Source organism: Homarus americanus, unplaced genomic scaffold (genome assembly GCF_018991925.1).
Source record: "Homarus americanus isolate GMGI-L3 unplaced genomic scaffold, GMGI_Hamer_2.0 scaffold54313, whole genome shotgun sequence".
In the NCBI taxonomy this organism is placed as follows: domain Eukaryota; kingdom Metazoa; phylum Arthropoda; class Malacostraca; order Decapoda; family Nephropidae; genus Homarus; species Homarus americanus.
Window position 1 is genome coordinate 52,501 of NW_024723785.1, and position 12,500 is coordinate 65,000.

Genomic DNA, 12,500 nt, shown 5'->3' on the forward strand with positions numbered 1-12,500 from the left:
ACACATACATACACACACACACAGACAAGAGGACAGAATGACATTTATGCATTCCACATACACACGAATACATCACATCAACACACACACACACACACACACACACACACACACACACACACACACACACACACACACACACACACGAAGTGGAATGGCCCATGGGTTAAACATGACTGTCAGAGGAGAGAGATTAAGGGAGGGATGTGAGGGCACCTGTGGGAGGGAGAGAGGGAGAGGGAGAGAGGGAGGGGAGGGAGAGGGAGAGAGGAGGGAGAGAGAGAGGGAGGAGAGGGAGGAGAGGAGGAGAGGAGAGAGAGGGAGAGAGGAGGGAGAGGGAGGGAGAGGGAGAGGGAGAGAGGGGAGGAGAGAGGGAGGGAGAGGGAGAGAGGGAGGAGAGGGAGAGAGGGGAGGAGAGGGAGAGAGGGGAGGGAGAGGGAGAGGAAGGAGGAGAGGAGAGAGGAGGGATGAGAAGGAGGTTGGACTGGACGAAGGAGGAGTGAGGGAAGGAGAATAAAGTGTGTGAGAGAGAGAGAGAGAGAAACACTTTGCCAGTTGTTGTGGTCTATGAACTACACCCAGTAAAGGGACCATCTTTAACCTTCTCTCTTTTTCTTTTTCTTTTCTTTCTTTCTTCATCATTTATTTAATAGTCTATATATCTTAAGAAAGTAATATTTGTTGAAAGAAGAAAGAAAGAAAGTATAATGTAAATACTTTTTTTATTTTGATGACGCACTGACTTAAAACTTTGGCTGGCTGCTCACTTGTCCGGGGGCAGGATGGGTGTGGGGAGGGGGAAGGATGGGTGGGGGAGGGGAGGATGGGTGGGGGGGAGGGGGAGGATGGGTGGGGGAGGGGGGCAGGATGGGTGGGGAGGGGCAGATGGGTGGGGGAGGGGGCAGGATGGGTGGGGGAGGGGGGAAGATGGGTGGGGGGAGGGGGAGGATGGGGTGGGGAGGATGGGTGGGGGAGGGGGCAGGATGGGTAGGAGGTAGGGGGCAGGATGGTGGGGTGGGGGGCAGGATGGGTGGGGGGGTAGGGGCAGGATGGGTGGGGAGGGGGGAAGATGGGGGAGGGGGAGGATGGGGAGGGGGGATGGGTGGGGTAGGGGCCAGATGGGTGGGGGAGGGGCAGGATGGTGGGTAGGGGGCAGGATGGGTGGGGGTAGGGGGCAGGATGGGTGGGGGAGGGGAGGATGGGTGGGGGACACAACAAAAAGTATTTTCTTGAACTTTTTTTTAACTTTTGACAAGAGGCCAAAAGGCTTCCAGGGGTCATTACGATGTCCTGGTTCAGTTCCTTCACAATTATTAATTTAGAGGGTCCTACAGAGTCCTACAGAGTCCTACGGGTTTCTCCATGGCCCTACACAGTCCTACAGAGTCCTATAGAGTTCCTACATGATCCTACAAAGTTCTACAGACTCGGATAAAAATTATCCTGTAGTTAACGTTAATGTTAATCCTCTCTTCTCTCACTTAGTCTCTCTTCACTAGATTGTCTTAGAGTTAAAACAATCTCATTATCTCTCTCTCTCTCTCTCAGTAGATTTTCCTGGGGCAAAAAGTTCCGCTTCACCAGGTGGAACAGCCTCATGAGACTCCACCTGCGAAAAGAATGTGTTTTTTTCCCATGAGTCTCTCTCTCTCTTGAATGAGTTTTCGAACGGACGAGTTTTTTCCCCGACTCAAAAGTTTGTGACGAGTGACTGTGATGGTACCCCTGAGTACGAGTTACCAGGGAGGGTCATTAAAAGGTCATGACCCCAACTCACTATGGGTGTAATGAGGTCATGGGTCTATATAGGGAAGAATTATCAACTAATAGGGAAGAATTATCAACTAATAGGGGTCAGTTTATGATAATTTCTCCCGTATTATCAATTATTATATAGTAAACCACCATCTAAACTACTGACACCAAACCTAACCTAAACAAACCAACCTAATCAAAACCTAACGTAACCTAACCTAACCAAACCAAACGTAACCTAACCTAACCTAACCAAACCTACCCTAACCTAACCTACCCTAACCTAACCTAACCTAACCTAACCTAACCTAACCTAACCTAACCTAACCAGCCGACTGTGAGATATATTGTTTATGTCTGCTGTGTGTGTCTGTCAGTGCTTACAGTCATCATCTTTTGTGAGACAGACAGACAGACAGACAGACAGACAGACAGACAGACAGACAGACAGGTGAAATTATCTCAAAAACTCTTCAGGTAAGTTGAGGTAAACTTCTCAATAACAACAGGTGAGTAATTCAGGGTTCATTGTGTGTGTGTGTGTTTTATGGTGTGTCGACAGGTGAGTAACAAAGACACACACACACACACACACACACACACACACACACACACACCTCTTCTCTCTCTCTCTCTAGTCTTTCACTTCCACTCAAAACTCCCTCACTAATTACTCCTTTTTCTATACACGCTGAAAATAGCAACTCCAGCTATCTATCTCCCCCTCTGAAAAAGCCTTCACCTCCACAGTCTTTCTATAACCTCGACATAAACATGTTTGGGACGAGATTCGGAGGCGAAATATATCAGGTATAAAACTTCTGGAGCGGAAAATGAAACAGGGGATGATGTTACCCCGCCGGGAGACGAGACCCGACTACTTCCCCATACCAACAGCGGCAGTATTTATGCCCTTCAGGTCTTTGGTCTAGCCTGTAAGTGTTGCCAACTAGTAAATATATAAACAAAAAAACGCACCTAGATAAACACACACACATACGTATACCCCTCACACACACACACACACACACACACACACACACACACACACACACACACACACACAGTAATAGGGAGTTGGGTGAATAAATAGGCACAGTAATGGGACAAGTTCTCGTGTATTCAAAACTTGTAAAAAGTGAAAATACGACCAATTATAATTTGTAAAAACTTGAGGATGGTCTCTCTCTCTCTCTCTCTCTCTCGTGTACCTGCCACTCCACACTAACAAGCTAGCTACACTTGGGACTATGCCAGGTCAAGTTTGCAATATCAACACACAATGTCAAGTCATAATGCAGTACTTAAATATGCAATACTTAAGTGAATTTGCATACGAATTTTACCCGTAATACCCAACTAACTTTTGAAGGTTAATTTAGCAATGTTAACTGGATATATGATGTTATTTTGATGTTAAATTAATTGACGTTTACTGGAAAGAAGTTATTTTTGAAGTAAATTTACATTGTTAACTGGATATATGATGTTATTTTGAGGGTAAATTATGGATGTTAATTAGAGATATGAAGTTAATTTTTAAAAGTTTATGGGTTAATTTTGTAATAGTCAAGAATGTTAATAGACTATCAGATTTAAATATAATAGATAAGGTAGAATTATTCACTAAGATATACACAGGTAAGTCACTGAAATTAACCTGTTATGTTAAATTTACATTACCATCAAAAAATACCATCAAGGTGTTAATTTTTACAATGTTTACGTTAAATTAGCTGTACCCAGGTGACGATACCAAGTAAAATTAACAATAAGTTCCAATATCCTTCCTTATATATGAAATTCGATTTACTTCAGTAAAATATGTTAATTTGTTAGTTCTAAGATGATAAAATATTTTCCTTTAACACTTGATGGACAGATTGCAATATGGAAGATCAATTTGCAACATCTACATAAAATTCAAGTTCAATTTGCTATATGAGAAGGAAATATAGAGAGAAATTTATATTATGAAATTCACACCTCACCAATATTCTTACGTTAAATTTTCTTCGTAAATATATATAAGGGCACAAATCTTTCTCACTTCAACTTCGACACAAAAACAGACTCAAATTTCCATACATTATCTTCAACTAATTTACACACCTGAGAACAATTACCTGTGGATTAATTAAGATAAAGGTATAAAGATTGGAACCAAAACGGCGACCAAATTAACCTATGACTCTACCTTAATGGCATACGTCTTCATTAACTACTAATCATCATTATTAACTACCATACGTCACCATTATTAACCACCACACTTCATCATTAACTACCACAAGTCATCATTAACTACCACAAGTCACCATTATTAACCACCACACTTCATCATTAACTACCACACGTCATCATTAACTACCACAAGTCACCATTATTAACCACCACACTTCCTCATTAACTACCACACGTCATCATAAACTACCACAAGTCACCATTATTAACCACCACACTTCATCATTAACTACCACACGTCATCATTAACTACCACAAGTCACCATTATTAACCACCACACTTCATCATTAACTACCACACGTCATCATTAACTACCACAAGTCACCATTATTAACCACTACACTTCATCATTAACTACCACAAGTCATCATTATTAACTAAATATTTCCAAATAAATTAACATCGAGAAAACTTTTGCAAATGAGAAATTAAAATATCGACTCGGGAGAAAATTGAAGAAGAAGAAGAAGAAGAAATTTTTACATGTTCGCCCACATTTAAAATTACGTTTGCAATTTCATTAATATAGAGAGTTCATTAGGGTGTTTAATTTTCATGTCGCGGAAGAGTTGAGTTTGGTAATGAGACGGCCAGGTAATGGGAACCGGCAAGTAAGGGAGACGGCCAGGTAAGAGAGACGGCCAGGTAATGGAGACGGCCAGGTGAGGGAGACGGCCAGGTAATGGAGACGGCCAGGTGAGGGAGACGCTAGGTAATGGAGACCGGTAGGTGAGGTGTCTCCTAGTAGGTGTACCAGGTGAGAGAAACCCACAGGTAATATCTCCTAGGTACACAAATAAGACTAATTAATTAAAATACACTCCATATACAAGTCTTACATACTAGACATATTACATGTTCAGATCTGAGATATTTATCAACAATAACTGTATTAAACTCATCAATATTTAAAGGGAATATCTACATAAATACTCGTTGAATATTTAATGTAATACTTTTAAATGGATCGACATACGAGAGCTAATTGAAAAAGGGACAAATTACAATTGATTATTAAAATAGTAAATAAAAGCGATGAGATTTGATTTATTTTTGCCTTTTATTATTTTTTTTTAACTCAAGATGGGATTTTATTTTTGACTATTTTTTTTTTTAGGAGGTATTTTATTATATATTATTATCATATTTTTAAAAGAGTACCTGGTGCTGGGGAGGAGTTTACCTGGTGCTGGGGATGACCTTACCTGGTGCTGGGGAGGGGTTTACCTGGTGCTGGGGAGGAGTTTACCTGAGCTATATATTATGATCGAGTCTTGGGAAATATAATCCGCCATTTTGATGTGAGAATTGAGTTATATTTAAAGAGAGATTAGTCGATAGATAAATGGTCAGGGTGATAGATTAGAGGACATACATACATACATACATACATACATACATACATACATACATACATACATACATACATACATACATACATACATACATACATACATACATACATACATACATACATACATACATACATACATACATACATATTAACATTGTTTTATTTATATTCCATTTATGTCTTTTGTTTAGGTTTAACTTCTGTTTGTTGTGTTTTGATTAAACCATAAATTACTATTATTATTACACACACACACACACACACACACACACACACACACACACACACACACGTCAATAGTCAGTATCAGCCTCTATAGTAGTGAAGCAGGAACAGTTTACGGAGTGTATGTCTGTCTGTCTGTCTGTCTGTCATCTGAATCAATATGGTGGTTACCCTCGTTCAGTGAGTCAACAACCCACCGTCAACAACCAACCACAACCCACCGTCAACAACCAACCACAACCCACCGTCAACAACCAACCACAACCCACCGTCAACAACCAACCACAACCCACCGTCAACAACCAACCACAACCCACCGTCAACAACCAAACTCTCCCGAAGTATTACTCAAAGTCACACAAACTCTTCATATTCATGGCAGTTTTTATCTCACCGTGTATGTCAATGTTCGGTCAACGTATATAGAAGTGGCTTGGTCATAGTATGAGTGGTCTTTGATCTCGAGCAGCTCACCTTAGGACCAGAGTTCGAAGCCCCAAGGGTGTTTAATATATCCTTCGAGGGTTTTTTTAGATAATAATAATAATAATAATAATAATAATAATAATAATAATAATAACATTTACTCCAATACATTTATCATATAGGTTTGAAAATATATCGGACATTAATATAGACCCAGACAGACAGACAGACAGACAGACAGACTAAATAACTTCATTAAGAGCTGGTTCCTCCACTCCATCACCCCACTCAAAAATTAAAACACTCAAGAGGGGTAAGACGAGCCAGGTATTATTCCCCCTGCCCCTACCCCTCAAACTAACACATTCAGGCAACACGGAACCGTACATCACAACAGTGAAGGGGGTTTACTACCAACCCAGCCACAAGGAGGAGGAAAGCACAAGACTGGGAGAAGTGATGTGGCCGTCAGGGGAACACCAGCGACTTAACACAATAAAATGACCTTATTTTAATACCTGGCAAGAGGGTGATTACTCGGTATACCTTAGGGAGGGGGGGGTTGGAGGGGTGAGGGGTGAGGGGGTGGGGGGAGGGGGGTGAGGGATGGGGGGTGGAGGGAGTGGGGAGTGGGGGTGAGGGGAGTGGGGGTGGAGGGAGTGGGGGGGGTGAGGGAGTGGGGGGGTGAGGGGAGTGGGGGCAGGGAGTGGGGTGAGGGAGTGGGGGGAGGAGGAGGGGGTGAGGAGTGAGGGGTGGGAGGGAGGAGAGGGTGAGGGAGGGAGGGTGAGGGAGTGAGAGGGTGAGGGAGTGAGGTGGTAAGGAGTGTGAGGGAAAGATGTAGAAATATACCTGTATGTTATCTGTACCTTATATATACAGGTGTTAATTACTACAGGTGAGATTATCCTTTACCTTACGTTCTCATATAGACGTTAATTAATCACTATTCTTATTTATATAATACCAATTTAACTTTACCTATATTTCAAAAACCTATAATTACTCCTATATCATATCCTGGTATAATCCACATATCGCAGAGAAAAAGAGACGGAGAAACAAAAAAATAAAATAAATAAAATGCAATATTATTATTTTTTTATACACTGTGGTTACATAATTATTCCTTGCTCAATTATTTTAATATATCAACCCTTGTAAATAATCATGGTAATATATACTAGTTTTATATGTTATGTATAGGCGTGTAATATATATGTAATATACCTGTATGATATATTAATCTTAAGTGGGTTATATATTATTTAGGTTAGGTTAGGGTGTGGGGGTTAAGTCAACACACCTGGTTTGATTAATTAGAATATTCTTAATTAGGTAAGTATTCAGGTGTGTTATACTGTTTTGTTGTGTGATAATTTGGTGTCTGTCTGTCTCTCTGTCTGTCTGTCTGTCTGTCTGTCTGTCCTACACATAGCTACATTTTCCCCTCACCTCTGTCACATATAACCATCCTTCCTCACACACACACACACACACACACACACACACACACACACACACCTGACTTACTACCACCCGGAATAATATACACAACACAACTCGGAAACACAAATTAACTGAGGGAAATTTTTCTCTCCCCTCCACCATAAAGTCCAAGGAAAAAAAAGGAAAAATAAAACAAAAATAAAAACAAAAATAAAAACAAAAATAAAACAAAAATAAAAACAAAAATAAAACAAAAATAAAACAAAAATAAAAACAAAAATAAAACAAAAATAAAACAAAAATAAAACAAAAATAAAAACAAAAATAAAACAAAAATAAAACAAAAATAAAAGACAGATTTGAGGAAAATAGAAAATGTAAAATTAAATAAATGTATAAATGTAGGTTTTGTTTTACTGTTTCCGTCCACAAAAAAAAAAGAAAAATTTTTAAAGAAAAGAAAGAATGAGAGATTTTTTTGGGTTGTTATTTAAGGAAGTTGTTGTTGTTGCTATTATTATTATTATTATTGTTACTATTACTATTACTATTATTATTATTATTATTACTATTATTATTAACAAAGTCTTTCCCACAGTTACAGAATATAAGAAAACTCAATAAAAGGTCAAATAAAAGCAAAAACTCAAGCAAACAAAAGCAAGATGGAGGGAGGCTGTTATTGTTTACTTATGACGTCATAGTACCAGAAAATTAACTCTCTCTCTCTCTCTCTCTCTCTCTCTCTCTCTCTCTCTACGGGGAAATCGACTTTAAATATTTTTACAAACAAAAATATTCTGTATAATAATTTGTATCTTTCGTAATCTGGTTGTTAACGGGACACAATACAGGAGACTACAGTACAATACAGTGTTTGTTATATTACAGGTGGGTGTATCGGTACAGTATATATGTAATTCAGTTTTGTTTATTCATTTTTGAAGTAATTTATGAATAACAATAGAGGGATGAAATGAATATGTAATGTAAAATAAATGGTAGTCAGATATTGGTGAGGTTAGGTTAGGTTAGTGTTAGGGTAGGTTAGTGTTAGGGTAGGTTAGTTTTAGGGTAGGTTAGTGTTAGGGTAGTGTTAGTGTTAGGGTAGGTTAGTGTTAAGGTAGGTTAGTGTTAGGGTAGGTTAGTGTTAGGGTAGGTTAGTGTTAGGGTAGGTTAGTGTTAGGCAGGTTAGTGTTAGGGTAGGTTAGTGTTAGGTAGGTTAGGTAGTAGTGTTAGTAGGTTGTTAGGCAGGTTAGTGTTAGGTAGGTTAGTGTTAGGTAGGTTAGTGTTAGGTAGGTTAGTGTTAGGCAGGTTATGTTAGGTAGGTTAGTGTTTGGTAGGCTAGGCAGCACAGTATAGCATTCTTTACACCCTAGTACATAAAGACGAAAATCCTTCTAACCTCATAGTCCCAGCTCAAGGCAACAGCTACGGTCTGATCTATATTATTAACCTGATAACATTTTCCTGATAAGAAATATTAACTTTGATACTTCCACTTGAAGAGTTATGTTCACCAGGTCTGACGAGGGGAGATGGAGAGAGGGGAGAGAGGGGAGAGTGGGGGAGAGAGGGAGAGAGGAGGAGGAGAGGAGAGGGAGAGGGAGAGGAGAGGAGGGGAAGGGAGGGAGGGAGAGGGAGAGAGAGGAGAGAGGGAGGGAGAGGGAGGGAGGGAGAGGGAGAGGAACTAGAGATTATAGAACAAAGGGAGTAAATACAAAGAGAGAGAGAGAGAGAAAGAGAGAGAGAGAAAGAGAGAGTTTTAAGTCAGGTATTTTGCATGACAGACACTCGTTAATTATGAACCGAGCGAACAGGTAATCGCAAACACCTGAGTCACTAACACTGGCTCCTCCCTCCCACCCTCCCTCTGCCTCCTCCCCTCCCTTCCTTCCTTCCTCCCTCCATCCTCTCACCTCCTCCTTCTCTCCCCTCCTTCATTCCTCCTTCCTCCTCCTTCCTTCCCTTCCCATTCCTCCCCCCTTGCCATTCCTTCCTCCCTCCCTTCCTCCTTCCCTACCCCTTCCCTCCCCTCTTCCCTACCCTCCTCCTCTTCCCTACCCCTTCCTCACCTCTTCTCAACAGGCACAAAAATAAACACTCACACCCTATTAAAACCATCTCATTAACGCCCACTTACCTGCCACATGTAAAAGAGAGAATTAACAGGTGAGTAATTACAGGTGAGACCATCAGGTAAGCCACTAATTAACACCTTCTCGTTACCTCACATTTAGGACGAAATTCAATAGCCATTATAGCTCAGGTAACAAGTAGCCTCACGCCAGGTAACTCACTAATTGGTCTATTTCATTGCCTAGTAGTCAACAGATCTGGTGCATCAGGTAAAGGTGTGTGTAAATAACGTTAATTACTCGGCTAATAGGTAATGAAAATAACAGTCAATAACGGATATGACTAACAGTAATTTAACAGATAACAGGTAAACCAACAGGTAAAAAACATTAAATATATTTCCTTTACCTTCCTCACTCATCCAACAGACAACAGATATCATCCATTAAAACCCCTATTACAGTCAAACAAAACAGATACCCAACAGAAACAACGGCAAACACCAAACAGATTTTCAACAGGTAATAGATAAAACATCCAACAGGTAAGATACTAATTAACATTGTCTTCCTATCAACAGGTGAGCGGTGTAGTTAACAATACTGGCATAGCGTTGTTCTTACAGTGGACGAAGAAAACGAAGATCCGACTTAAACGGGGCGGTGGCGATGAGGGCGTACTGGGAAGCCCTGTGGGTGTGCAGTCTCGGGCGTAAGCAGGGCGGCGATGGTATGGGCGTGCATGGTCAAGAGGAGATGGGAAGGTATTTACTTCACAAGAGGAAGGCACACAAGAACCCGCCTTAAATATTACCAGACCCTGCCTTAGAGTACAGGTGAGTGGGAGGAGGAGTGAGAGAGAGTGAGGAGAGGAGTGAGGAGTGAGTGAGGAGTGAGTGAGAGGAGTGAGTGAGTGAGTGAGAGAGAGAGAGAGAGAGAGAGAGAGATTATATATGTGTCGTCAAATACAAAATGAGGAAAGGAAAAATTGAGTCTATCATCATCATCATCACCATCATCGTCACCATCATCATCATCATCATCGTCACCACCATCATCATCATCATCATCATCACTATCATCATCAAACAACAAATCAAAAAACTTTCAAAACTCATGAAACAAATAATTAATCAACTTTGCCTCACCATATGACCACCACCAAATATTTATCCACGTCTGGGAGAGTATAACTGAACTCTTGCCTCACTGGTATTGAGATACGATACTAATTGGCCTCTAGTTCACCGTGAGGCTGGTGTGTCTCAGAGGTCACGCAGTTTAAATAGGCGGTCACCACTGTTTTGAGGTATTGTAGTCTGTCTGTCTGTCTGTCTGCCTGTCTGTCTGTCTGTCTGTCTGTCTGTCTTTTTAATTAATAATACTAGTGTTTATGTATGTGTGTGTGTGTGTGTATGATGTAGTGTGTGTGTGTGTGTATGTGTGTTTATTAGTGTATTTATAGGTAAATTTATATGTATTTTACCCTTTTATATATTTATATGTATATATAATGAAAAATAATTTACTACTAATTAGATTTTTTTCAATTTTCTAAGTCGATTTATTTACATTGTTATCAATATATATTAAAACCAGTCCTATACTTTTAACATAGTACAGTACCTTAGGTAAACACCTTTTTACTCTAAATCATTAAATATCACAAAGTTCATAGGCAGAGTGAGCGAGTTCGTCTGGCAGTATATCTATTTAACTCAACTTACTTACAATAGAGTAACGCCAGATATTGTTGAATGTATATTTTGGTGTTGATGTTTGGGACAAGACCTGACCTGACCTGACCTCACCTCACATGACCTCACCTGACCTCACCTCACCTGACCTCACCTGACCTCCAGCGTGATGTTGTTGTGTTATAGTCCTGTTGTTGTTGTGATACCCCATACCCCCCACCCCCCACCCCCTTGGTCTGGTCTGTTAGGAATTTGATTTCCCACGAGGACTACTGATGCTATGTAGCCAGTCTGTCTCTCTCTCTGTCTGTCTGTCTGTCTCTCTGTCTGTCTGTCTTGTAAAAGCTTAAATACAGATATACAGCAATAATATAATACAGCAGCGGTACAGGTAAGACTTGAAGATGCACACAGACAACATAGCAGCATCACAGCGATACAGCATCATAGCATTACAGCATCATAGCATTACAGCATCACAGCATTACAGCATCATAGTAAAATCACAACATTAATTCACCATCACCACAGCAGCATAGTAGCATCAGAGTACAACCACAGCATTATAACAGCATCAGAGTACAACCACAGCATTATAACAGCATCAGAGTACAACCACAGCATTATAACAGCATCAGAGTACAACCACAGCATTATAACAGCATTAGAGTACAATCACAGCATTATAACAGCATCAGAGTACAATCACAGCATTATAACAGCCTCAGAGTACAACCACAGCATTATAACAGCATCGAGTACAACCACAGCATTATAACAGCATCAGAGTACAACCACAGCATTATAACAGCATTAGAGTACAACCACAGCATTATAACAGCCTCAGAGTACAACCACAGCATTATAACAGCATCAGAGTACAACCACAGCATTATAACAGCATCAGAGTACAACCACAGCATCACTACAGCATCACTACAGCCTACATCTCTTACTACAGGTTGGTCAAGTCCAGCTTCACTTCGGCTCGCAGGACTACATGGGTTCTGAACATACGGTCAACGGCACGGCCTTCCCAGCTGGTGAGATATTGTTTGTTTATGTCGTGGGGTGGGGGGGTAGTGGGGTGTATGTGTGTGTTTTTATTTCTTATGTCTACCACTCATGTCTGCCACTCACCATGTCTGCCACTCACCATGTCTACCACCCATGTCTGCCACTCACCATGTCTGCCACTCTCATGTCTACCACTCATGTCTGCCACTCACCATGTCTGCCACTCACCATGTCTACCACTCATGTCTGCCACTCAC

General features: G+C 40.7%; 1 pseudogene; it reads left to right on the forward strand.

Moving 5' to 3' along the window:
- The window catches only part of LOC121863705, a 65,158-nt pseudogene that overhangs the window by 37,004 nt on the left and 15,654 nt on the right, over positions 1–12,500 (forward strand).